This window comes from Carcharodon carcharias, chromosome 20, assembly GCF_017639515.1.
Source record: "Carcharodon carcharias isolate sCarCar2 chromosome 20, sCarCar2.pri, whole genome shotgun sequence".
Taxonomy (NCBI): Eukaryota; Metazoa; Chordata; class Chondrichthyes; order Lamniformes; family Lamnidae; genus Carcharodon; species Carcharodon carcharias.
Window position 1 is genome coordinate 47,846,911 of NC_054486.1, and position 26,754 is coordinate 47,873,664.

The window sequence follows — 26,754 nt, forward strand, 5'->3', positions numbered from 1 at the left end:
CATGTTCAACCTTTCCAGATATATATCCTTCTCAATTCTTGCAAAAAGATTTACATCTTCTCCACAGTGACTCCATAACATTATAAGATGGAAATGAGAATTGTGCATAATACTCCAAATGTTGTCCAAACAACGTTCTAAACAAGTTGGATATAACTTCTCAGCTTTTTAATTGTTCCCTCTAGAAATGAATACCATTTATTCAAAAACAACTTAATTACTCTCTCAAGCTTTGCAGACAATTGATGAACATTTGTATTCAGTTAAACTTGTGACAATATTTTGATAAACTGTTCCTTGGATATTCTGTCTGCCCCCTCCATTGTCCCACCCCACCAGTTAATTGTACCTGCAATTTTTACTCGGTGGGTGATGAAATGAGTTGGAGGTTTACGTTTGGTTGTTGCCCATTTTAAGCCAAGATTTCCAAGTTTAAAGATGATTCATGGCAGAAGCATCTGCCAACATGTCAGTAATTGTATTTAAATGAGGATGGAACAATAGAGCGTTATTAATAGTTCCATTTACCGCCATTCTGCACCACCTATCATCAAATGCGAAGGACAACAATTTAGACTAGCCGAGCCTTGATACATAAAGATGATGTTGGTGTTACTAGACTTAACAAGGAAACAAAACTGAAATACAGCAATTAGGTTGAAGATGAAGATGCACAATATGGAAACTAATTTTTCATTTTGATTCCTGGCTACAGCTGTACCTTGCAGGATATTGTGGGGGACAGGGTGGACAGCAGAGATTCTTGTGGCTATTAGAAGGGAAAACAGATAACTGGAAGATGCCATCCCTGCTATGGGTTCCTCCTTCCCTGGCAATCCTGAATGAAGAGAAGGTGGAGACGAAGCAAAGGGACCAAAAAGGATTGCACAGGAGACATCAGTAAAGTGATTACATGGAGGTACACAAAATGGTGGGGAAAAAGATAAATCAGAAAATTCTTTCAATTCACTGGCAAGGGTAAAAGGAACAAACATTCAAGTCAGACTAAATAAAGATAAATTTAGTAATAATATCAGCAAGTACATCACATAAAACCTATTCAATACAAGTAGTGGACTCTTGGATAGAATAGCGGAAGCCTGGGATCATTGAAGATCCAATTGCATGTCACAATGGTCAATTCTGGATGAAAAATAGCCAAAGTCGCATTTTTCATCCACTTTCTGTCATCCTGTTATCTCATAGGCTGCACTGCAGCAGGAGGAAATCAATATGCCATTCACCCATGTTAGCAAGTTTACTTCATTTTTGACAGACTCAGGAGCTCAATGTGAGAAGGCAGTAAGATTTTTCAGGATGATGGGGTTACCAGGAGCTGTATAAGGGAGCATTTGGCCATGTGGGCACTAGTTATTCTGCATGCTCTATTATTAAGCCTTCCATTGAAGCATCCAATTGTAGGAAAATAAGGCTGATGCTTGGGCAAGGGTTAAGAATATGCAAAGAGAATAAATAATTCACAAGTAGAAGGAGCAGAACGCCATTTGGCAGATTCCAGTAATGTTGTCAGAACTGAAATATTGTCTTCAGTTGTCCCTCCAGTAGAGCAATTTCTGCTGCCTAAGCAGAGCACATTTATTCACCACAATCATAGGTCATTTAAGCACAGCACAAACACATTATGGGGTTAGGGCAGGGGGGAAAGTTGGGAGATGGTGACGTAGTGGTAATGTCACTGGACTCGCAATCTAATCTGGCCCAGACTAATGCCCGGGGACACAGGTTTGAATCCCACCACAGCAACTGGTGGAATTTAAACTCAATTAATAAAATCTAGAATCGAAAGATAATCTCAGTAATGGTGACCATGAAGCTATGATCAATTGTCGTAAAAACCCACCAGGTTCACCAATATCCTTTATGGAAGGAAATCTACCATCCTTGACTGGTCTGCCTTACATGTGACTCTAGGCCCACAGCATTGTGGTTGACTTTTAACTGCCCTCTGAAACGTCATAACAAGCGATTCAGTTCAAGGGCAATTAGGAATGGGCAACAAATGCTGGCCTTGCCAGCGACGCCCATATCCCTTGAAATATTTTTTTTTAAAAATCATTTCCCTAGCACCTTCACATGAACTTGCAACAATTTGTAGGAATTTAGGGGGAGAGAAGGCAAGTGGGAAAGAAGAAAGAAAGAGAGGAGGGAAAAAAGGGGAAGGAGACAGGAACAAAGGTGAGGGAGGAAGGAAGAATAGTGAAGAAGCAGTAGGAACTGTCGCTGGCATTTATTGTCCATCCCTCGTTGCTGAGAAAGTAATTGGGTGGGTTGCTTGGCCATTTTAGATGGCATGAAAAGTCAACCACATTGGTGCAGGACTGAAGTCACATAACCCTAACTTGGTAACGACGACAGGCTTATTTTCCTAAAAGGGCCCGAGTGATCCAGTTGAATTATGATAATTTTATTGATGAATTGCCTTTATTGATACTGAATTCAAATTCACACAGCGCTATTATGGGAATCAAACTCATATTTGCTCGATTATTAGCTCGGGCCTCTGGATTACTTGTCCAGTAACATAAGCACCGCGCTTAGATATGCCTACGATGTTGGCGCTGTTTATCCAGCAAACTGCATTTCCTGAATTTTGTATTTCTGATTTGACCACCTGTGAAGGTACCTACATAGTTGCAATGGAATGCTGAGGCTTTCCCATTTTTAATAGCCATTTATTTTCAGAAGGTTTAAACTGGCAATCATCCATTTAAATTCTCAAATGTTTTTGTGAAGAAAGAAAGAAAAATTTGTAATTATAATGTGTTTTAATTCAGTGGCTAGGCAGCATTTTGGAATGTCATCTGGCAATAAAAGTCTAGTTGTTTTTACGTGGCAAATGATACTATAAATCTACACACAAGGGCCCACTAACATGTAATAAGATTTGACTAGTTAATCTGATTTGGATGAGGAATAAATTTTGGTGAGGAGAACAGGAGAATTCCCTGCTCATCCATGCTTGAACCCACAACCTTTTGACTTAGGCTGTGAGGGTTCAGTTACTGAGCAAAGCTGACACCTAAAAGTTCCTTACTAAATACCCAATATGTTCAAACAAGCAAGCTGATTGTAGCATGAATGGTGTTAAGCTACCCTATGGCACTTTGGGCTTATACGATGTATGAATAATATAGCAAATCATTTTAATTTGTTTGTTGAGGGAGTTCACTAGGATAGTCTAACTGAAAGACTCCCTTATGCATTTTAGAGCAATTCTTATGTGAAGCAGCAGCAACTGTATTTCCAAACAGATGATTCCTTCAATAAATAATACTTTTCATAAAGTTTCTTTCTTTGTAAAGAAAAGCAGTAAATTTAGTAAGTACAAATTACATATTTTTGCCATGCATATAACTATCAGTTCAAATTAAACGCCAAAAAAGGAAATCTTGAAAAGAAGCACTTGCAAGATTTTGATGATGTACATTCTTACAGGTAGAGCTGTTAAACATCTCTTTTAAAGGATTCAAACAATCACTTTGCACCGCTAGACTATTGGTCAGGGTCATTGTAGTTATAACGTTAGTGAATTTTTCACCGAGAATCAGTTTTCAAAGTGCGTTATTTTTCCCCATTGGGCAATTACTTTTGTGCTCTGTTACACAGTAGGACAACTAATTCAAGTTCAAACAGAGGCTGTTGATTTTTTAGTGCAAATTTGGATAAAATCAAATCGTACCTGTATTTTAAGATATATCCCAAATTTATTCAAAATAAATTTTCACTGTTTCTATAATAAACACATCATTCATCCAGGTTAGCAAAGATAAAATTTATGGAATATTGATTTAGTACTAAACAAAATCTGTATGGTGTTTTTAAAATGCCAATGATTGTTCCACGATGTTGCTCACAATGACTTGGAAATTGAACTGCATTATTCAATGCATTACACAACAAAAGCAAAAGAAAAAAATGACTTTTCATAAGGCAAAAAAAGCAAACAGCTGAGACCTCAGAAGGAAGAAATAATACTGGGGAAAATGTGCCTGGAGTGTGCTGCTGCTGGACTCAGCCTTAGAGTAGAGGTGGGACTATAAGGGGCATACCACAGAATCCATTCCAGCCAAAGACAGGTAAGCTTATGAGTAAAGATTGGCAGCAATTGGAAGGAAGGCAGCTGTAAGAGACACCTGAGGTGCCAATTATAGTGTTTCAATTGTCCTTAGCTATGCAAATTAATATAGATTTAAGAGTAGCCTAAATTCTGTTGAAGGAGAAGAAGGATAAAAGTAACTGTAGACCAGTTAGTCTTATGTTAGTTGTGGGTAAACTCTTCGAATCCATAATGCAAGATGAAATTAGTGAGTATTCAAAAACAAATTAGTCTAAAACAGCCAGATTTAAAGAAAATCATGTTTGACAAATCAAAGTTTTTGAATTGTTCAATTGAGTAAAGGAAATGTAATAGATACAACATCCACAGCTTCTCAGAAGGTATCTTCAGAAAGCCCAATACTAAAAATTTTAGATGCACGGTGCCAAAGAAAATGTAGCACAAATGGATAGAAAGTTAGTTGACAAATGAGAAACAAAAGGTTAGGATTAATGAGTGTGGATTAAATTGCAAAGAGTCAAGAAGTAGTGTACCCCAGAAGTCAATTCTGCATCAACTTTTATTCTTAAATTACAGTTTTGATTTGAGATTAGGGAGAATAATATCAAAAGTTGATGACAGAAATAAAGAATTTGGCAAATAGCAAAGCAAATAGTACAAATCTTTCTACGTCTTCCTGAAGTTTAGTGGACTAGACAGATAGATGGCAAATAGGAGAATAATATGGACAAATAGGAGATAGATTTTCTGAGGAAAACAAGGAATGCAAATATAGACTCAAATGGAAAGACACTGAAGAGTGAGTCATAGGGGTTCAAACACAATTGCCTAAAACTGCACATGCACATTAATAGAGCGATATAAAAAAAAGCCAAGAGCATTCTGTTTCACAAATAGGGTGAAGAGGTAATAAATAATAAAGAGGTAATAAATTTATACAAGAACATGATTAGGCCACAGTTAAAAGTACAATTTTACGTGGTCCATTATATAAAGGACATTAAAGATCTATACAACAAAGAGCATAGATTCATCAGGATGAGCAGCTAGTTTTGAATAAATACTTGAAATACTTTATTTTGATTGGAGCAGGGAAGTTTAAGGGAAGATTTAATAGACATTTTTTGAAACAATTAAAGGTTTTGATTGTTAAAGTATCTTTATACAGAAACCTGGAGTATGGAATGCTTTGCCAAATGGCTAGTTGAGGCACCTACAACAGCAAGAACCAAAGTTGCTACATCATCACGCAGTTAGCAAAAAAAATTCAATAATCTTGAGGACTTACTGTAATTGTGTTGTTTGTGTGTTTTGTTGACACCATGCAATCAAAGCAGGAAAACTGAACCATTTGCGTCATGGCTCACTTAGAACCATGAAACAATACTGATCAGCTTTGTAACTAATTTGGCAGTGATGACTTATAAATCAACAACTCAGTCAACCATCCAAAAGCAAAAGACTGCAGATGCTAGAAAGCTGAAAAACAGATAATGCTGAAAATGCTCAGCAGATCTGGCAACACCTGTGAAGACAGAAACAGAGTTAACATTTCAGGACATGACCTTTCATCAGAACTGGGAAAAGTTAGAAATGCAAAAGTTTTTAATTAGGTGAAATGGGAAACATGAAAAAAAAGGGGGAGATTCGGGAAAGGACAGAAGACATGAGATGACAAGAGTTGATGGGGCAGAGCCAAAAAGAGTGGCAATGCGAGACATAAAAAAGCAACTGTGGAGAGGAATACAGTTAACATTTTGCGTCTGTATGACTCTTCATCAGAACTAAGGAAATATAGAAATGAGGTGATTTATAAGCTGGGGGGTGGGACAGGTAGAACTGGATAAAGGGCCAGTGATAGGTGGAGGCAAAGAAGAGATTGCCAAAGATGTCATAGACAAAAGGACAAAGGGGTGTTGATGGTGGTGATATGAGCTAAGGAATCTGCTAATGGTGACATTAAGGATAGAAAGCAGGACGAGCAAGTGACAGATAGCCCCAGTGGGGGTGGGGTGGGGGGAAGGGGTTGAAATAGGCTAAAAAGTGGAGATAAACAATGGATGGAATTAAATTTTAAAATAATGGAAATAGGTGGGAAAAGAAAAATATATTTTAAAAAATTATAAACTATTGGAAAAAGGGGGTTTGGAAAAGGGGTGGGGATGGAGGAGAGGGTTCATGATCTGAAGTTGTTGAACTCCATGTTAAGTCCGGAAGGGTGCAAAGTGCCTAGATGAGTTGCTGTTCCTCCAGTTTGCGTTGAGCTTCAATGGAACATTGCAGCAGGGCAAGAATGGACACATGGGCACAATGTCAACCACAATGGGGTGGAATCCTCGGTTAAGGAAGAAGGAAGACATGCCAGAAGCACCATTTTGGAAAGTGGCATCGGAACAGAAAAGGTGCAAGGCTTGAGCATGTTCCTTTTGTTTGCAGAGAACGGATCCCTGCATATAAATTGTCACTTCTAGCAAGCGTAAATGAGCCAGGTTACAAGTTCGACAAATTATCTTAATTTGCTTATTAGTCTAGCTATTAGCATACTCGGGATTGTTCAGCAAGTGCTGCCTAATTACAAAATCACATTTAATGGAAGACTTTTTGTTTTGGGTTTTGCAAAAGTGGTCTGGTTGAGTACATCTGTACTCTGTCGCGTACGAATAACTGTAATTTATTTTGTTTGATTTGACCAGCCAACCATTGGGACATATGGCCTACATACCTGGTATCACACCAGCACTGAACTAAAACATAGTTTCCCACAACCTTTTCATGGACTTGTCAATGGAGATTTCCATTGCACAGCGCCCTCTGCTGGGGGATGCATGTTGTCTGAACAAGGCAACTGCAAAGTTCTTCAGCCAATTAGACTGAAGAATCCTCAGACACTGGGCCAAATTGTCCTGGTGGCCAGGGAAACCAGGAAAATAACAGGGATCCACGTCAGGAGGGCTTTCTGATTCATTGCCGCCATTAGGAAACTTTCCCAGGGCAAGCCAGAATCCCCTACCATCAACATCCTGCGGGTTCCCATTGACCATAAACTGAACTGGACCAGGTGTATAAATATTGTAGCTGCAAGAGGTCAGAAGTTGGGAATTCTGCAGCCAGTAACTCACCTCCTAAATCCCCCAAAGCCTGCCCAGCATCTAAAAGGTTAAGGAAAAAGATAGTTTTAGCTTTATTTCAAAAGCATTTATTCTTTACATACAAGCCAGTAAAAAGTGTTAGTGTACACTGCCATTTTGGTATCTTATTCATCCTGCAGATTCTTCATGCAACCAATAGTCATCACTTTAAACAGTCTAGCCGAGCTCTGGAATTTCATCCCTGAACCTCTTCACCTCTCCTCCTTCAAGCCAGTGTTTAAAGGATATCTCCATAACTAATATCTCCTTCATTGGCTTGGCATCAATTTTTGTCTGATTACACTCCTGTGAAGCACCTTTGAATGTTTTGCTATGTTAAAGGCACAATATAAAAGCAAGTTATAATTGCCTTTGCATTAGTGCTGCCTTTGCATCAGTTATTTACCAGGTAAACCAAATAGGAACATGATTTGAAGCTATTCTCTCCCATAGGCTTTAGTTATACTTCTAGGTTTGGCAATTTTTTAAAAATCCAGGAGGTTGCGGCAACATGTGTCAAACTCCTACAACATATTATAGCATGCAATGATAAATTGATATTTTAAACTAAACAAATGAGTGAACAAAACAAACAATTATTGGGTTAGCCCCTTTTACTCTTACACACAGCTGAGCTTCATTTTAAGATTTTGAAGGCAGTTAACTGCATGATAATGTCTGTTCCTAAGAAGAAATAAACATCTTGCCGTCAGGTCACATAGAGGTAAATGGAATCACATAAGCAAAAAGTGTCATTTTTATGGAGTATAATTACATTATGAAAATGTAATTAGTATAAAACAACTGCAGATATATATTGCCACTTCCAAACTGAATATGTACCACTTCCAAACATTGCAAAGAAGCCACTACAGCAGTTTGTAGCTCAAAGTCCATTGCAACCTTTGCACTGCAAACAGACCATTTCCTTCCAACAAATTTAAAACAAACTTCAACATGCAGCTTTGAAAAACTGAAGCAATCATACATACTAATTTTGAAAGGAAACATTTCCTTTTCCACGGTTTATGATTATGACAGAAAACTATACGATAACTGACTCTGCATTGTGATAGACAAGTTATCAAAACTGCGAAGAGGTTCCTCAGCTTAACCAGTTAATAATTCAGACACACATACCCATGTTTAATTTATGATCACTTTAAAAGTGATATGTGCAGTTTTAGCCCAATTTACGACCAGTAATGTTAAAGTACAATAAGCAATAGAGCTTACAGTTATGGTTGAAGTTGAAAAAAGAAAACAAAATCTAACTTCAGTTAGTACAGACCATTGTGCAAGGTAGAGTTTCCTATATTCTTCCCATCTTCAATGCCAAAGCCAGGGATGGATAATTTAATAGGCTGAGTTTGACATTTTGAGACAACATATGTATTCAACAAGCAGCCTCTTTGATTCACAGTTGATTCCTTTTTGGAACAGAATTCCTAAAACGATGTAAAGAAATGTGCAAATCATTTGATACGATTTTGTTATTTATCAAAATACAAAGACAGGTATGTAGAGACAGCAACAGATTAAGACTGAAGTTTGAAATGTTTGCTGCTACTTACAATAACTTTTTTATTCATTGTTATTCAATTATTGTTTCCAAATTAAATTATTGACAATATGATATTCTGGAAAGCACTAGGCTCTGAGTAATTGTGTGTGTCAAATGCCAAGGGAAGAATGAGAAGATATATGTTAAAGCCTTTGCAGCTTGGTCCTTTGTTAATTGGTAATTCCTTTCTTCTTTTCCTAACTGGCTCCAAAACCACTATTGAAAAAGAGCACAAAGAATGAAACATGACATAGACTTACGGATCAGATTAGAATTTTATTATAAGTTGCACAGGTGTAACTTAACAGGCTTCAACAAGTTGAGCAAAATATATTTTCAGATACTGTAGACTACTTGCCAAAGCAAACTTCAGACTACACTGATCTCTTCTGTAAGCTAGCTTTACTGTGATGACAGATATCCATGACCTAGGCCACCATCAGCAACAGCTCTCTAATAGATTATTTTAGTTAATACAGAAGGGGAATTATTCTTGTAACATATAAAAAAGCACTTTTTTATATGCTTTTAAAAAAAACTATCAATGAACTGACATTACAATAAAATAATCTACAAAAATGCTCTCGGGATCTGAATTTGCATTATCCCCTGAATTTTACTTGCTCAAGAGCTTACAAGTATAGTGTTTCTAAAGATACTGACTGCCCTTTGGACGAAATGCACACCAAATTTTATTTCACAATTTAAAGGAGTAAATCTCTCATTTATCTTATGATGAGATGATCTTATTGAAATGTTAAGATTTTGAGGGGTCTTGACAGGGTACATGCTGCGAGGATGTTTCTCCCTGTAGGGGGATCGACAAGTAGGGACACAGCTTCAAAGCACGAAGTCTCTTGTTTAGGACAGAGATGAGGAGGATTTTCTTCTCTCAGATGGCCGTTGATCTTTGGAATTCACTACCCCAGAGAGCACTGGTGGCTGGGTCATTCAAGGCTGACTTAGATTTTGATTTACAAGGGAGTAAAGGGTTATGGGATACAGGCTGGAACGTGGAGTTAAGGCCACAATCAGGTCAGTCATGATCTTATTGAATGGCAAAGCAGGTGTGAGGGGCTAAATGGCCAACCCATTCTCCTATTTTATATTCTTACAACTAATTAAGTCATCCACCATTAGATCTAATCAAGTTACATCAAATGCTATTGGGTCTTGCTCTCCTTTCCCGAAAACTACCAACTACTCTAAGACTACCTACTAGCTTCTATGCTCCACTGTCAACTGTCGTTTCCAAACCTCTGTCCCTGTCCCGTCCTCCTTGACCAATGTATAAAGTTTGAAACCTTCTATTCAACTACATGCTTTTCTCCTTTCCTCTTTCATACCAATTTTCCCCTTAGGTTTCCTGCCCCAGCCCTAAAACATTATGGGCAGAATTTTGCTGTCGACAAGCAGGGGGCGGGGCCCACTCATCAACATGTAAAATGACGCGGGATGACATCAGGCGGAACCCCTGACGTCATCCCGCCCCATTTAAATTTTCAGGAAGGCGGGGGCGCAGAAAAATCAGCTGCAGGTCTACCGACCTGTCAATGGCTAATTGAGGCCATTGACAGGATCATTTAACCAATTAAAGGACCTGCCTGTCCAACCTTAAGGTTGGCAGGCAGGCCAGGAGCCCCAGTGGGGAACAGAAAAAACATGAAACGGAGGGATGAGGTTTCATGCAGGGTTTTAAAAAGTTTAATAAAGTTATAGTGTAAATTATGAACATGTCCCATCTCATGTGACATTGTCACATGAGGGGGACACATTAGGGAATTTTTTTTCTCTATTTTTAATCTTTTTCAAAGTGGAAGCGATCTCCCTGAGGCTGCACTTTGCCTCAGGGAGAGGTGCGCTCTTTCGTGCGCATGCTTTTGGGGAATCACCCCCACCCCCACAGGAAGGGCATAGCGCTTCCTGCCAGAGACCGGACCTTAATTGGCCCGCCCATGTAAAATGGCAGTGCGGCCCGCTTCTCCGCGAGGATCAGCTCCCCGCCCGCCAGAGATTGGGTTGGGCCCGCCCGACAGGCAGAAAATTCTGCCATATGTCTTTATCTAATTTCTCTGCTCTCTCTCCTATGCCCTCTTTGAGCTCATCTTGTCCATGAAACTCACCTCTCACTCTTTTGACCACATTCAACAAAGATTGTCTAAGATTGTTCCCTTCAAAAGAACCATCATGGCACTCCTCTTCAAAAAACAAACACCTACCCTATGTCCTTACAAACTGCTGCTACATCTTTAATCCCCTTTTCCATCCAAAAGTTCTTTAAGTGTTGTCAATCCTCAAGGCTATGCTCATATTTCCTGGAAGTCCATATTTAAATATCTCCAAACCAGGTTTTGATCTGCCATAGCATAACAGCCAGAACCAAGTGACACACTTTTTGACAATGGCGTATTATTCCTCTTTGTACTCCTTTATCTCTCCACAACCTTTGGCACAGCCAACCATACTATCCTCTACTAATATTTTCCTCCATGGGTGTTCAATAATGCTCTTGCCTATTCAATCATAGCCAGAACATCCCCAGCAACATCTTTTCTTGCTGTACCCACACAAGCGTTCTGAATTCCCCCAAGGAACAACCCTTGAATCTGTTGTCTTATTTATGTCATGCCTTCTGGACTTAATCAGCAGATATGGGATCAGCTGATGTCAGCTCCATTTCTACTCCAACTCTGCACAGCCATATACAGTTGTTAAACTGCTTGCCCAAAATAATGTTGGTCAACTGCATTTCTTCCAGTTAATCACAGGGGAGGGAAATTTAAAAGGACTTCATTAATGATGATTTAGAAGAGAATGACATGAAGAAAAACTACAGAATTGCATTTAAAAAACACTTTTTGCAACCATAAGACACCTCAAAGTGCTTTACAGCCAAGAACTACTTATGAAGTTTAGTCACTGTTGTAATGTAGGAAATGCAGAAGCCAATTTGCTTACAAAAACTCCCACAAACTCTCAAAACATGATAACAACCAAATAAATATTGGCCAGAACTCTGGGGATAACTCTACTGCTCTTATTCAAAATAGCGCCATGGGATCTGTTACATCCACCTGAGGGGGCAGACATCCGTTTAACACCATATCCAAAAGACAACATCACTGGCAGGAGCTATATGCACTCCGTATACTGGAATAGTTTTTTTGTGCTCAAGTCCTGGAGTGGGGCCAACTGAGCCACAGCTGATGCAGGAGGATGGTGACGATTGTGCAAACAGAGAAGGTTCTGCAAGTGAAGCTGTGAATACTAAACAAAGAAAGTGTGAAGGGATTTTTAAAATTTATTTATGATCATTGAGAAAACTAAAGCCATTGTCATAGCATCATTCCGTCACAAGTGTCATTCCCTTGTCAGGAACTTAATCTCTTTCTAGCCATTGCGTCAGGGGGGAATCAGACTGTTCACAAATCCATTTGACTGAGCTCAATTCTGACTCCTCTTAATCAAGTTCGCCAAATTTCCACCTCCATGATATTGTTTGGCTCCGACCCTGCCTTGATCCAACTGCCATCAAAACTTTCATCCTTGTGTTTTCGTCTCCAAAGTAACAGAAACTTGCATTGATATAATACCTTTAACATAGTAAAATATCCCACGGTGCTTTCACAGTAGAGTTATAAAACAAAATTGGACACTGAGCCACATAAGGGGACATTCGGGCAGGTAACCACAAAGCTTGTTTAAAGAGCCAGGTTTTCAAAAGTGTCTTCAAGGCAGGGAGTGGCAGAGAGGTTTAGAGAGGAAATTCTAGAGCTGAGAGTGCTAGGCAGCTGAAGAAAAGGCTGCCTGTGCATTAAAATTCAGGAATAGCCAACAGGTCTGAGGGTTGTGGGGCTGGAAGAGATCACAACCATTGGGAGGATCAAGGCCATGGAGGCATTTGGAAACCAGAATAAAAGTTTTTTTTTTTAAAAGGAACCAGAGGAATTCAATGAGCACAGCAATAAGTGAAAGGGGCTTAGTGCAAGTTAGGATTATGGGCAACAGAATTTTGGATGAGCTCATGTTTATGAAGGGTCCAAAACGGGAGTTGAAATAATCAAGTCTAGAGTTAACAAAGTCATGGATGAGAGCTTTAGCAGCAGATAAGCTGAACTGAGGCAGAGTTGAGCAACGCCATGAAAGTCAAAAAAGGTGCTTGGAAGGTCATCTCATGGTCAAATACAATGCTAAAGTATTCTAGTGATTTCAGGTTAGCCTCCAATTCTTGGCTCTCTCTAAGTTTCAGCTCTTTCAAAACTTTCCTGTCCATATTCTAGCCCACTCATGTGCAGCCCTGCTAATCTGTGTTAGCTCCCCAGTGCCACAATGCATCTAATTTAAAACACTCATCGTGTTTGAATCCCTATCAATCTCTGTAGCCTGTTTCATCCCTACAAAATCTGCCACCAACTCGGTTCCTTATTCTGGCATTTTTTTGTATTGTTCGCTCCCCTTACCCGTCCTCCTCAAATCTCATCATTGGCAGCCTTGTATTAAGCTGTCTATGCCCCATGCATTTAAATTCCCTCCTTAATACTGTCCACCTCTCTGTCCTTCAAGAGCCTCCTCTTTGACCAAGCTCTCTCCAAATATCTCTAGCCTCCAACTTTATCCAATAAAGCTACAAATGCCACATTGTTTTTCTATGTAAAAAGCCCGATATAAAATTTCAGCTGTTATCCAACATCAGAAGGATGCCTGTTGATAAATATAGCAGGGCCTGAAGAACAGTTATACAGACTCAAAATGTTAACTCTGTTTCTTTCTCCACAGATGCTGTCAGACCTGCTGGGTTTTTCCAGCATTTTCTGTTTTTATATTCGAAACTGGCAGATGTTGTTTTTCAAATGTGGAAGGCGAAGCCCTGATACCAAGGATATGACAGGAAGGGACAGGGCATAGGAACAACAGTGCACCAGCAACTAGGGTCAGAGTAGGGAAAGATGGTATAAAGACATAATTAAAGGCTCTGTGTCTGAATGCATGCAGCATTAATACTAAACTGGATGAACTGATGGCACAAATTGAAATAAATGGGTATGATAATGATAGCCATTACAGAGACATGGTTACATGGTTGCAAAATGACCAAGGCTGAGACCTGAATATTGAAGATTATTTGACATTTCAGAAGGATAGGAAGAAAGCAAAAAGAGCTGCGGTAGCTCTGTTAATCAAGGATGAGTAGTAAGAAATGATCTTGATTCGAAAGATTAATGTGTAGAATAAGTTTAGGAGGAGATAAGAAACAGAAAGAGAAAGCATTTACTGGTAGTAGTAGTTTATAGGCCTCCCGAGCAGGACTTGCACTATAGGACAGGGTATAAATCTAGAAAAGGCTTGTAATGATGATACTCTAATAGTGGAGGAGATTTTAATCTTCGTATAGATTGGACGAATTAAATTGGCAAAGGTAGCCTTGAGAATGAGTTCATAGACTGAAGACAATTTCTGAGAACAATGCATTCTGGAACCAACCAGGGAACAGGCCATTTTGGACCTGGGTCAAAATCCTGGAACTTCCTCCCTAACGGCACTGTGGGTACATGTGCACCATATGAACTGCAGCAGTTCAAGAAGGCAGCTCACCACCACATTCTCAAGAGAAATTTGGAGTGGACAATACATGCTGGCCTATCCAGCGACACCCATATCCCATCAATGAATAAAAAAAGACAGAACTGGCAAAGTGTAATGGGAGGATTAATTAATGACCTCAAAGGGTTCTCTAGGTTGGAGTGATCACATGTTCAATTTCACATTCAGTTTGAGGGTGAGAAACTGGTGTCTTAAACACAGATAAAAGGTAATAAAACAAGGGTATGAAGACAGAGCTGGTTATGGTGGAGTGGGTAAATAGGTTAAAAGATTAAATGGTAGAGAAGCAGTGGAAGACATTTAAGGAAATATTTCATAACTCTCAAAGTGTTATGGGCAGGGTACGAGACATAAACTGAGACCCTTGTACCCTTCTCCGTACTGCCTGTAATTAGTGTAGTTTTTAGAGGACGTGTGTGTGATTCTTCACCCCCCCACCCCCCCTGCATGCATGCTTTTGTGGGTTTAAATAAAGATGGCTACTTATTCACACATTCAACCCAAAATGCTAAACACTAAGTCAACCACACCCCCACATACAAGTAAAGGTACATTTAAAGAAAATAGTATCATTTTACAAGTTATAACCCATAAGAATAGCTGATAGTTCATGTGTTGCATTCGTAATAGAAGATCAGTCACTGCAGGCCCAATAAAGAAACAGAGTTATTTCCAAACTTAAATTGAAATTCAGATGGGTTCAAATAGCTGAAGTCCAATATCTGGATTGTTGTAGGATTCCCATGAAGAGAAGTATGCTCAGCAGGTCAGGAAGCTAGGCACTTGTGCTTTTTGTATCAGGATGCCAAATTTCTTTACAGATGGACATTGAGTTTTCAAATCAGGCTGGGGTGTTCTTTTAAGATTTATGGCTTCCAGGCTTTTAAAGGTAAAGGTGACACAGCCTTTTGCCATCTCTTTTGGTGTTCCACACCAGACTTCCCAGGTCTTTAGATAAAGCTCATTATTTCCAGCTGGTTTCAAACACATGAGCAATACTGGTATTGCCCACCCTTAATGGCTTAGCTGAAAGCCATTGCTATATGGAGGAGATAATGGATGAGTTCTGCACACTTCATCAGGATAAATTGATTTCTGCCTAGCCCTCATTGTTAGGGTTCCAAACTGGAAGCTTGCAGCCTGGGCTTGTGTTTTGGGTAGATCCCCAAACAATAGCAAGTGTGAATTCCATACATAGTATTCATCTGTGTGTGTCAGGAAGATATAATAGGTTTCATAATGTTACTGGAATTTATTGCAAAGTAGAATAATTATGGGGTCTGTGGTCAATGTGTGTGTGCGCGCGCGCACGCGCATATGGGACTTAACTGAATTACAGGCAGCTGGTCTGAAGGCTTTGAAGTGTCATAAGATAAACTATGTTTGAAATGTTCATCAACTCGCAGACACTTCCTCCTACCTCTCCCTGGATCATGACCCCACCACTGAACATCAAGCCATTCTTTCCAGGACTGTTACTGACCTCATCTCCTCTGGAGATCTTCCTTCCACAGCTTCCAACCTGATAGTCTCCCAACCTTGGATGGCCCGCTTCTACCTCCTAACCAAAATCCACAAACAGGACTGTCCCGGCAGACCGATCGTGTCAGCCTGTTCCTGCCCCACGGAACTCATTTCTTGCTATCTTGACTCCATTCTCTCTCCCATTCTCCAGTCCCTTCCCACCTACATCCGTGATTCCCCTGACACCCTATATCATATCAACAATTTCCAGTTCCCGGGCCCCAACCGCTTCCTCTTCACCATGGACGTCCAATCCCTCTACACCTCCATCTCCCACCGAGATGGTCTGATGCCTCTCCGCTTCTTCCTCCAACAGAGGCCCGAACAATCCCCATCCACCACTACTCTCCTCCGTCTGGCTGAACTTGTTCTCACACTGAACAATTTCTCCTTAAACTCCTCTCACTTCCTCTAAATAAAAAGTGTGGCTATGGGTACCCGCATGGTCCCCAGCTATGCCTGTCTCTTAATGGGGTATGTGGAACATTCCTTGCTCCAGTCCTACTCCAGCCCCCTCCCACAACTCTTTCTCCGGTACATCGATGATTGCTTCGGTGCTGCTTCATGCTCTCGTCTGAACCTGGAAAATTTTTATCAATTTTGCTTCCAATTTCCACCCCTCCATCATTTTCACATGGTCCATCTCTGACACTTCCCCTCCCTTCCTCGACCTCTCTGTCTCAATTTCTGCTGATAGACTGCCCACCAATCCCCAATACAAGCCTACCAACTCCCACAGCTACCTTGACTACAGCTCCTCACACCCTGCTTCCTGGAAGGACTCCATCCCATTCTCTCAGTTCCTTCAACTCTGTTGCATCTGTTCTGATGATGCCACTTTCAAAAACAGTTCCTCTGACATATCTTCCTTCTTCCTTAACCGAGGTTTTCCAGCCACGGTGGTTGACAGGGCCCTCAACCGTGTCCGGCCCATCTCCCACGCATCCGCCTTCACATCTTCCTTTCCCTCCCAGAAACATGATAGGGTCCCCCTTGTCCTCACTTATCACCCCACCAGCGTCCGCATTCAAAGCATCATCCTCCACCATTTCCGCCAACTCCAGCATGATGCCACCACCAAACACATCTTCCCTTCCATCCCCCACCACCCCGCCCCTGGCGGCATTCCGCAGGGATCTTTCCCTCTGGGACACTCTGGTCCACTCCTCCATCACCCCCTACACCTCAATCCCCTCCCACAGCACCTTCCCATGCAACCGCAGAAGGTGTAACACCTGCCTCTTTACTTCCCCTCTCCTCACCGTCCACGGGCCCAAACACTCCTTTCAAGTGAAGCAACATTTCCCTTGCACTTCCCTCAATTTAGTTTACTGCATTCGTTGCTCCCAAAGCGGTTTCCTCTACATTGGAGAGGCCAAACGCAGACTGGGTGACCGCTTTGCAGAACACCTTCGGTCTGTCTGCAAGCATTACCCAGACCTCCCTGTCGCTTGCCATTTCAACACTCCACCCTGCTCTCATGCCCACATGTCCGTCCTTGGCTTGCTGCATTGTTCCAGTGAAGCTCAATGCAAACTGGAGGAACAGCACCTCATCTTCCGACTAGGCACTTTACAGCCTTCTGGACGGAATATTGAGTTCAACAATTTTAGATCATGAACTCTCTCCTCCATCCCCACCCCCTTTCCGATCCCCCCTTTTTTTTCCCAATAATTTATATAAATTTTTCTTTTCCCACCTATTCCCATTATTTTTAAATGTATTTCCATCCACTGTTTTATCTCTAACTTTTAGCCTAATTCGATTCCTTCACCCCACCCCACCCCCCACTAGGGCTATCTGTACCTTGCTTGTCCTGCTTTCTACCCTTAGTTAGCACATTCCTTGGATAATATCATCACCTTCAACACCTCTTTGTCCTTTTGTCTGTGACATCTTTTGGTTATCTCCACCTATCACTGGCCCTCAATCCAGCTCTACCTGTCCCACCCCCACTTAAACCAGCTTATATTTCATCTCTCTTCTATTTTTACTTAGCTCTGTTGAAGAGTCATACAGACTCGAAACGTTAACTGTGTTCCTCTCCACAGATGCTGCCAGAACTGCTGAGTTTTGAAATGTTAAGTAGGTAACTATGGGGGAAGTTTTAGAATGTAAGGTAAAGGGAACATATGCATTTTTAAATAAACCAGACTAGCTCAAGTTCAAAAGAGGGACTAAAATATTACACTTAGCCAGGAGAAGTTAAGAAACAATGCATTTATTTTTCCCAAAGATTACTGCTAAAATTGGTACAATGATAGATTTTATTATTCGAAAGGTAAAAGTCCAAAGACATCGTGAAACAATGGGAATTTGCATCTAAAGGGGAAAATATGTATAAAGGAGAGAAAGTTGTGTGCAAGGGAAGGCATTCCAAGATCTAAAACATGTGTAAAAATCCTCCAGCATCTAAGTCTCAAGCTACTGTCTACAAAGAACTGAAGTTAAGAAAACTTTGAATTGGATTGTTCAGGATATCATGTTTCTTTGCTTTGGTCTTTTAAAATCCATGTGCCTTACTGAAAGTGTAACTGGAAGTTGGATTAACTAGGGGATTTAGAAGTTATTATAGTAATTTGTAGATCAATGTGTGTACTTAAAAATCATTTCTTCTATTAATAAATGTTTGATTTCGTTTTGTAATAAACCTATAAGACTCAGAGGTCTTATTACTACTGAGTTCAAGGCACACACCTTAAAATTTATACAAATTGCAAAACAGTTGTGGCAGTTGTTTCAAGTTTCCCTTTGGGATTTGAGCAGCTCAGCATTTACCATCAGCTGTGCCATAACATATGTCCATTCCAGGGGGAGGTCCCCAGCCATGGTGATGCAGTTAGGGATTTTTCAAGGGCTTTGGATAGCCTGTGGTGAGGTTGCAAACGTCACCTGGCTCTTGATGACCATCTGAATAGTTCTGTACAGTTCCAGATTTTTTTATACAGACACAGAGTCCATATTTAAAGTTATGAGTATGACATGCCTTTACTGGGCATAACAAAAGATGTAGTCCATTGAGAAAGAAAGACTTTGGGAAAGATGCACTATCCATAGCTAACTAAGGGAGTTAAGGTTGGTACAAAATTGAATGATAAGGCAGTGCTGTGAAGATTACTGACAGACCAGAAGATTGGGAAAGTTTTGGAAACCAACTTATATTAACAGCAAAAAATTGCAATGTATTCACGATTATGGAAAATTTTTGAACTAAAATCTTAAAAGAAATTCAAACAAAGCCTATGTAGTCTTTGAAGCATTACCCCAGGCCGGTGTAAAAGTCCATGACAATCTTATAATTTGTTCCCTAGCAAACAGCTCCACCTTGAGGATTGATGAACTCACATGACTGCACAAATTTTATAAAAGTTGTCATACCATTTTATAAAAATATATTTTTTTAAATCATCTGCAAATTGCAGAAGACAATAAATAGTTACAAAGCACTAAATTACAAGACAAAGAACTAATAAATTTTAAGGGTATCTTGTATTCAATCTAGTATTAAAAAAAACTAACATTTTGGCTATTATAGTACTGAACAAAAAAAATCATTTTCCAGAGGGAACAGAAAAAGAAGTCTGGCCATATGCTAACATCGAGAAATGGAGTTGCTGGAAAACTTCAAAAATTTTAATAGTCAAACACTAGTTCATCCTCCACCTTTCACAGTCACTCAGAATGAAACAAAGGCATCAATATATATGCATTGAAACCTGGCACATTAATTGGGATCATCAAAAGGGTACATTTAATTAACAGAGAAAACTCTAAGAACTTTCCCGGGGGTGGGGGTAGCTTTTGGGGTGAATTGGTTCTGCAACAATTTTTCCCTGGAAACTTCTTTAGGCTACACCTGATTGCCCTTAGTCAGCAACATCACCATTGCAATCAAGTACATTCAACTTAAGGATCCCCATTCCAGTCAGAAAATAGGTATCAAAACTTCACTAATATCCAGCAATCCCAGTTTTGATCTAGAGCGGGGGCGTAGTGGTAATGTCACTGGATTAGTAACCAGAGGCCTAGACTTTTGCTTTGGGGACACAGGTTCAAATCCCACCATGGCAGCTGGCGAAATTCAAATTCAATTAATAAATCTGGAATATAAAGCTAGTCTCAGTAATGGTAACCATGAAACTACGATTGATTGTTCTAAAATCCCATCTGGTTCACTAATGTCCTTTAGGGGTGGAAATCTGCTGTCCTTACCTGGCCTGGCCTACATGTCACTCCAGGCCCACAGCAAAGTGGTTGACTCTTAAATGCCCTCTGAACAAGAGCAATTTGGGATGAGCATAAATGCTGGCCTAGCCAGCGACACCCACATCCCATTTACGAATATTTTTTAAAAAGCTGGCTGTGGCTGCAATGGTCTCCAAGTCAAATAACCTGCGAACACTAGCATCAGGATTCACGTGAAAAATTATCACTAGAAGTGAAGGGCACTGCCAGCCCAGAATCCTAGGAAGACTCAACAAGGGGAAAGAGATAGGTGGAAAGAAAATGAATATATAAAATATGCAAAAAGTTCTTCACTTTTGAAAGTTATTTGTTCATCTATTTAAGCTTCCCCACATTAAACAATCAGCTCGCAAATTCAAAATATTTTCAAGTGGTATCATTGCCAATACAAGGAAGGACATGGGCTTACTTTGTTACATAGAATTTGAACTTTTGAGTGCAAAACTCTGGGAAACAGGAATATCAACAAGTTTCAAGATTAGAATTCCTTCCTTCCCCTTTACTGCCCCAATCCCCATACATACATAATAGATATGAAATAAAAAAACAGAAAATCAGTTAATTTTCTTTTACTTCAAAAAAGTGCCAATGTAACAACTTGAGCTATCAGGTTAGGAATAAGATAGAGGGCTATCACAAGAGTAAATACAAGCAATAAATGTTAAATGAAGGTCATTGTCAGGCTCAAGGTGGCAAAATGGGACACAGTAGTTCAAGGAAAAATAATCTATGATGCAGAAGTGAATAGATTCTTGAGACATGCTTCATTTGCCTTCTGAAGATCTTTTCTTCAGAACATCGAGTTGGGTACAACATCTAAAACGAACACAGTAAACACACTAGAATAAAAGCAAAAAACTGTGGATGCTGGAAATCCAAAACAAAAACAAAAATACCTGGAAAAACTCAGCAGGTCTGACGGTAGCTGCAGAGAGGAACACAGTTAACGTTTCGAGTCTGTATGACTCTTCATCAGAACTAAGGAAAAATAGAAAAGAGATGAAATATAAGCTGGTTTAAGGGGGGGTGGTGGGACAGGTAGAGCTGGATAGAGGGCCAGTGATAGGTGGAGATAACCAAAAGATGTCATAGACAAAAAGGACAAAGAGGTGTTGAAGCTGGTGATATTATCTAAGGAAGGTGATAATAAAAGGTACATATATAGTGGGGGTGGGGTGGGAGGAAGGGATCAAAATAGGCTAAAAGGCAGAGATAAAACAATGGATGGAAATACATTTAAAAATAATGGAAATAGTTGGGAAAAGAAAAATCTATATAAATTGTTGGAAAAAAAGGGGATCGGAAAGGGGGTGGGGATGGAGGAGAGAGTTCATGATCTAAACTCTTTGGAGGAATTGGTTTAATTAATAATTGCCTTTCCGTGTCCATTTTTAAAAAATATACAGTATTCTGCATTGTAGAAGTGGCTTGAATTTGATTTCTAAAAAATTTTCTCTGCTTTGTTATACTCAATTAAGGTCAACGAGTGGGAAGGGGGAAAATAAATCAACTCCATTAATCCATGTCCTATGCACTGCAAAAGCTATATCTGTTACGCTCAAACTGAGCAAGCGGGGAACAACCTAAGAACACCAAACTGCGAATCTACCAAGCAGCATTCCTCTATGGTGGTGAGACCTGGACAACAGATGCTAGACAGGAGAAAAGGCTGAACAGTTTTCACCTTTGCTGTCTCAGATGTATCCTCGGCATCTCTTGGCAGGAGAAGCTCACCCTCTCAGGTCCTGGAGTATACTAATTCTGTCAGCATACACACATTGCTCAGCCAACGATGCCTGCGCTGGCTCAGTCACATTCATTCGATGGATGACAGCCTTACACTCAAAGAACTGCTGCATGGTGAACTGGTTACTGGTTCACGACCTCCTAGATATCCACATCCCCACTAAAAATACACCTGCAAGCAAGATATCAAGATGGCGACATTGACACTTAAATAAGAGGCAGTCGCTGTCAGCCGTGACTTCTGTAGGCTGACTGCTTGGAAGGGCATAGGAAGAGGAACGCAGAAATGAAAAGCTTAGCTGGACAACAATAGGGCCCAGAGAAAACAGAGTCATGCACCTTCTCAGCCCATTGTCGTCTTCTGCAACAAATACGGCAGAGGCTGCCATGGCACAGTGGGGCTCCTAAGCCATAACAAGCAATACTTAACATAATAGTCTAGCAACTGGCAAGATTAATAAATAATATAAAAATGAAAATAAAATATATAATTGAATAAAATGATTAATTAGTTAATTACAACACATTAAGGATGTCAGAACAGGTGATGTGTCACAGCTGCAGCATGTGGCTTCTCCTGAATGCCAATTTGATACAGGGCAAACACATCTGCTGTAAGTATTTGAAGTTTGAGCAGCTTCGGCTCAGTTTATGAGCTAGAGGCTAAACTACAGACACTTACTTGTATCCTCTATAGTGAAAACTATAGTAAAATATCTGTTCAATTCATCTGCCATCTCCTTGTTTTTCATTATCAATTCTCCAGACTCACTTCCTATAGGACCAATGCTCACTTTGTTAACTCTTTTGTTCTTTAAATATTTATAAAAGGCCTTACTAACTGTTTTTATATTTCTGGCTAGCTTTCTCTAATGTTCTAATTTTTCCCTCCTTATTAGTCTTTCAGTCAATCTTTGCTGCTCCTTATATTCTCCAACCTTCTGGTTTTCCACCTATCTTAGCACAATTACATGCTTTTTCTTTAAGTTTGATATTTTCTTTAATCTTTCTAGTTAACCACGGATGGTGTGTTCGTCCCTTGGACTTTTTCTTATTTGTAGGAACGTATTTCTTTTGTGCATTCTGAAATAGCCCCTTAAATATTAGCTGCATAACTGCAGAGCTCTGATGTGCAGAGGGATCTGGGCATCCTACTACAAAAATCACAAAAGGCTAGTATGCAAGTACAGCAAATAAAGATAAAGTGCCACATCAAATGTTATTGCAGAAAATAAATGTTCATGGTATAGGGGGCAACATATTGGCATGGATAGAAGATTGGCTGCTATAGTAGGTTAAGTGAGTGGACAAAGATCTTGTAAATGGAGTATAACATGGGAAAATGTGAAATTGTCCATTTTGGCAGGAAGAATAAAAGAAAAGCATATTATCTAAATGGTGAGAGACTGCAGAGCTCTGAGGTGCAGAGGGATCTGGGTGCCCAAGTGCATAAATCACAAAAGGCTAGTATGCAAGTACAGCAAGTAATTAGGAAAGCCAATAGAATGTAGTCATTTATTGTCGGGGAATTGAATACAAAAGTAGGGAGGTTATGCTTCAGTTGTACAGAGCACCAGTGAGTCCACATTTGGAATACTGTGTACAGTATTGGTCACCTTATTTAAGGAAGGTTGTAAATGCATCGGAAACAGTTCAGAGGAGGTTTACCAGACTAATACCTGGAATGGGTGGGTTGTCTTATGAGGAAAGGTTGGACAGACTAGGTTTGTATCTGCTGGAGTTTAGAAGAGTCAGAGGTGACTTAATTGAATCATATAAGATCCTGAGGGGTCTGGATAGGGTGGACGTGGAGAGGAAGTCTCCTCTTGTAGAAGAATCTAAAACTGTTTAAAAATAAGGGGGCACCCATTTAAAACAAAGATGAGGTGAAATTTTTTCTCTGAGTGTCATGACTCTTTGGAACGCTCCTCCTGAAGAGGTGGCGAAAGCAGGATCTGAATATTTTTAAGGCAAAGATGGATAGATTCTTGGGGGTGGTAGATTATCAGCTGTAAGTGGCATGCAGATTTCAGGTTACTTTCAAATCAGCCATGACCTTATTAAACGGTGGAGCTGGCTCAAGGGACTGAATGGTTTACTCCTCCCCCTTGTTCATATGATTATATGCGTTCACCACCACAGCGCAAACCATTGCCTTACAGGCAGGAAGGCTAACTTTCAGTACCTCAGTTCAATAAGAGTATAAATCCTCCTCCATCATGTCAGAGTCACACAAACATTACAGAAGGTATTTTGGCCCATCAAGTCCATGGTAGCTCTCTGGAGTGCCATCAAGTCAGTTTCATTACCCCCATTCAATCCACATAGCTCTGCAAGTTTATTTCCTTTAGTGCTGACTTGGGTGAGTGGGTGCAAGCTAGAGAGTACGGGCCAGAGCGCGGAAGATGTAATCAACAGTGCCAACAAGGGGTACTTACACAGCAATAACTTGGTCAGGTTGGGTTCCACAAGAGCCACTTGACTCCAAACCTCATTCCAATATCCAAATATGAACAGAAGAGCTAAATTCCAGAGGCAAGGCCAGTGATTGTCAACTGCTGCATTGATGTCAAGGGCAGAGTGTGATTTCAAGGAGCCATAGCAAGACTGGAATCAATGGGAATCAGAGGGAAAATTCCCCACTGATTTGAGTCATGCCAAGCACAAGAAAGATGATTGTGGTTGCTGGAGGCCAATCATCTCAGCCCCAGGACATTGTTGCAGGAGTTCCTCAGGGCAGTATTCTAGGCCCAACCAGATTCAGCTGCTTCAGTGACCTTTCCTCCAGGTCAGAAGTGGGCATGTTCATTAATGATTGTTGAGTGTTCAGCACCATCCACAACTCCTCAGATACTGAACCAGTCATGCCTACACTTAGCACACGGCTGAATGTTGACTAGGTCCTGCTAAGTGACAAATAACATTTGCATCAGACAAATGCCAGGCAATGACCATCTCCAACAAGGGAGAATCTAATCATCTCTCCTTGACATTCAATGACATTGTCATCACCGAATGCTCCACATTGACATCCTGAGGTTTACCATTGCTGAGAAACTGAAATGGATCTGCCACATAAAAAGCGTAGCTACAAGAGCAAGTCAAATTCTGTGGTGAGTAACTCACCCCCCGACTCCCCAAAGCATGTGCACCATCTATGAGGCACCAGTCAGGAGTGTGATGGAATACTCTCCACTTGCCTGGATGAGTGATGTTCCAACAACACTCAAGAAACTCAACACCATCCAGAACAAAGCAGCCCACTTGATTGGCACCATCTTAGAAATTCACTCCCTCTACCACCTGGATACAGTTGCAGCAGTGTGTTCCATCTACAGGATGCACTGCAGCAACTCACCAAGGCTCCTTCAATAGCAACTTCCAAACACATGGCCTTTACTGCCTAGAAGGAAAAGGGTGGCAGATGCATGGGAACACTCCTGAGGTTGTTCTCCTTGAAGCTAAGGTCATTTGATAGAGTTGTACAATATGACGACAGGGTTTGATAAAGTAGACAAGGAAAATAAAGTTCCCATGTGCTGATTATACAAGGATTAGAGGAAACAGATTTAAGGTTTTGGCAAGAAATGCAGGGGCAATGTGAGGAAGAACATTTTACATAGAGAGTAGTAATGACCTGGAATGTGCTGCCTCCAGTGGTGTTGGAAGTGGAACTGATCAATGATTTGAAAAGGAAATTGTATGGGCACTTGAGGGAAATAAGACTATGGGGAAAAGAGTGTGGGAATGGGATTGATACATTCTTTGAAAGATAGCTGGTATGGGCTCAATGGCCTCCTTCTGTCCCATCAATGACAATACGTATGTCTCAACCAACACCAAGACTATTGGATGATTTAATCACCTGGCAGTTTGTGGGAGTCTTGCTATGTGCTCATTGGTTGCTGTGTTTCACTGCATTGCAACAGTGACGACACTTCAAAAGCAAAAGGATTTGCAATTCTAATGCACTTTTTATGACCACAGCAGGTCAAAGTGCTTTGCAGCCAGTGAAGAACTTCTGAACTGTAGCCACTTCTGTTATGTGGTAAACATGGCAGCTAATTGTTAACTTACACATAGCAAGCTCCCACAAACAGCAAGATGAGAAAAACCAGATAATCTGCTTTTGTGTTGTTGATTGAGACATAAATATTGGGCAAGACACCAGGGATAACTTCCCTGCTCTTCTTCCAAATTGTGTCATGGGATCTCTTAAGTCCACCTGAGAGAGCAGACAGGGCCTCAATTTAATGCTGCATCCGAAAGACAGTGCCTCCAACAGTGCAACACACCTTTAGTACTGCATTGGAATGTCAGATTTTTGATATGTGTGCTCTAGTGCAGGAGTGGAACTTGAATCCACAACCTTCTGACACTGAAGGTGAGATTGCTACCAACTGAACCACAGCTGGCATGCAAAAAGTACTTGGTTGGCTGCAAAACGCTTTGGGAGATCACAAAGTTGTGAAAAATCCTATGTAAAAGCAGCTTTTTTATTTAGAAAGTGATATCGGCATGTAACATAATAAAAAATTGCTGCCAACTTTATATCATTTTATCACACTGAAGCATGTCAAAACAAGTTCAACAATTAATCATTTTTGGAGGTGGTGCAACAATTATATAAGCAAATGTAATGCATTCTTCCAGTGTTTTACAACAGATCACTACTTTAAAGTAGCTGCATAACTAATCAAGGATACCCTTAGATGACCCGCACTTCCAGCATGCATCATGCAAGAGTCCCATCCACTTTAGTCTGATGGGGTCATGTATAGCCAATTCAACCAATTTTTCATTAATTTGTACAAAACTCACATTAGAAGTTAATCATCCAAGTGTCACACAAAATACATTTCCATTGT

At 40.3% G+C, this 26,754-nt stretch overlaps 1 protein-coding gene across 14 annotated transcripts in view; it reads right to left on the minus strand.

The window, feature by feature from the left end:
* The window catches only part of mipol1 (mirror-image polydactyly 1), a 363,283-nt gene that overhangs the window by 314,670 nt on the left and 21,859 nt on the right, over positions 1-26,754 (minus strand). For 5 of the 14 annotated variants that reach the window (XM_041214757.1, XM_041214753.1, XM_041214756.1 and 2 more), the window contains exon 2: positions 8,498-8,654. The exons of the other annotated variants lie outside the window; for them this stretch is intronic. The gene's annotated coding sequence lies outside the window, so the exon portion shown is untranslated. The remainder of the gene's footprint in view (positions 1-8,497; positions 8,655-26,754) is intronic. 14 annotated transcript variants of the gene reach the window in all.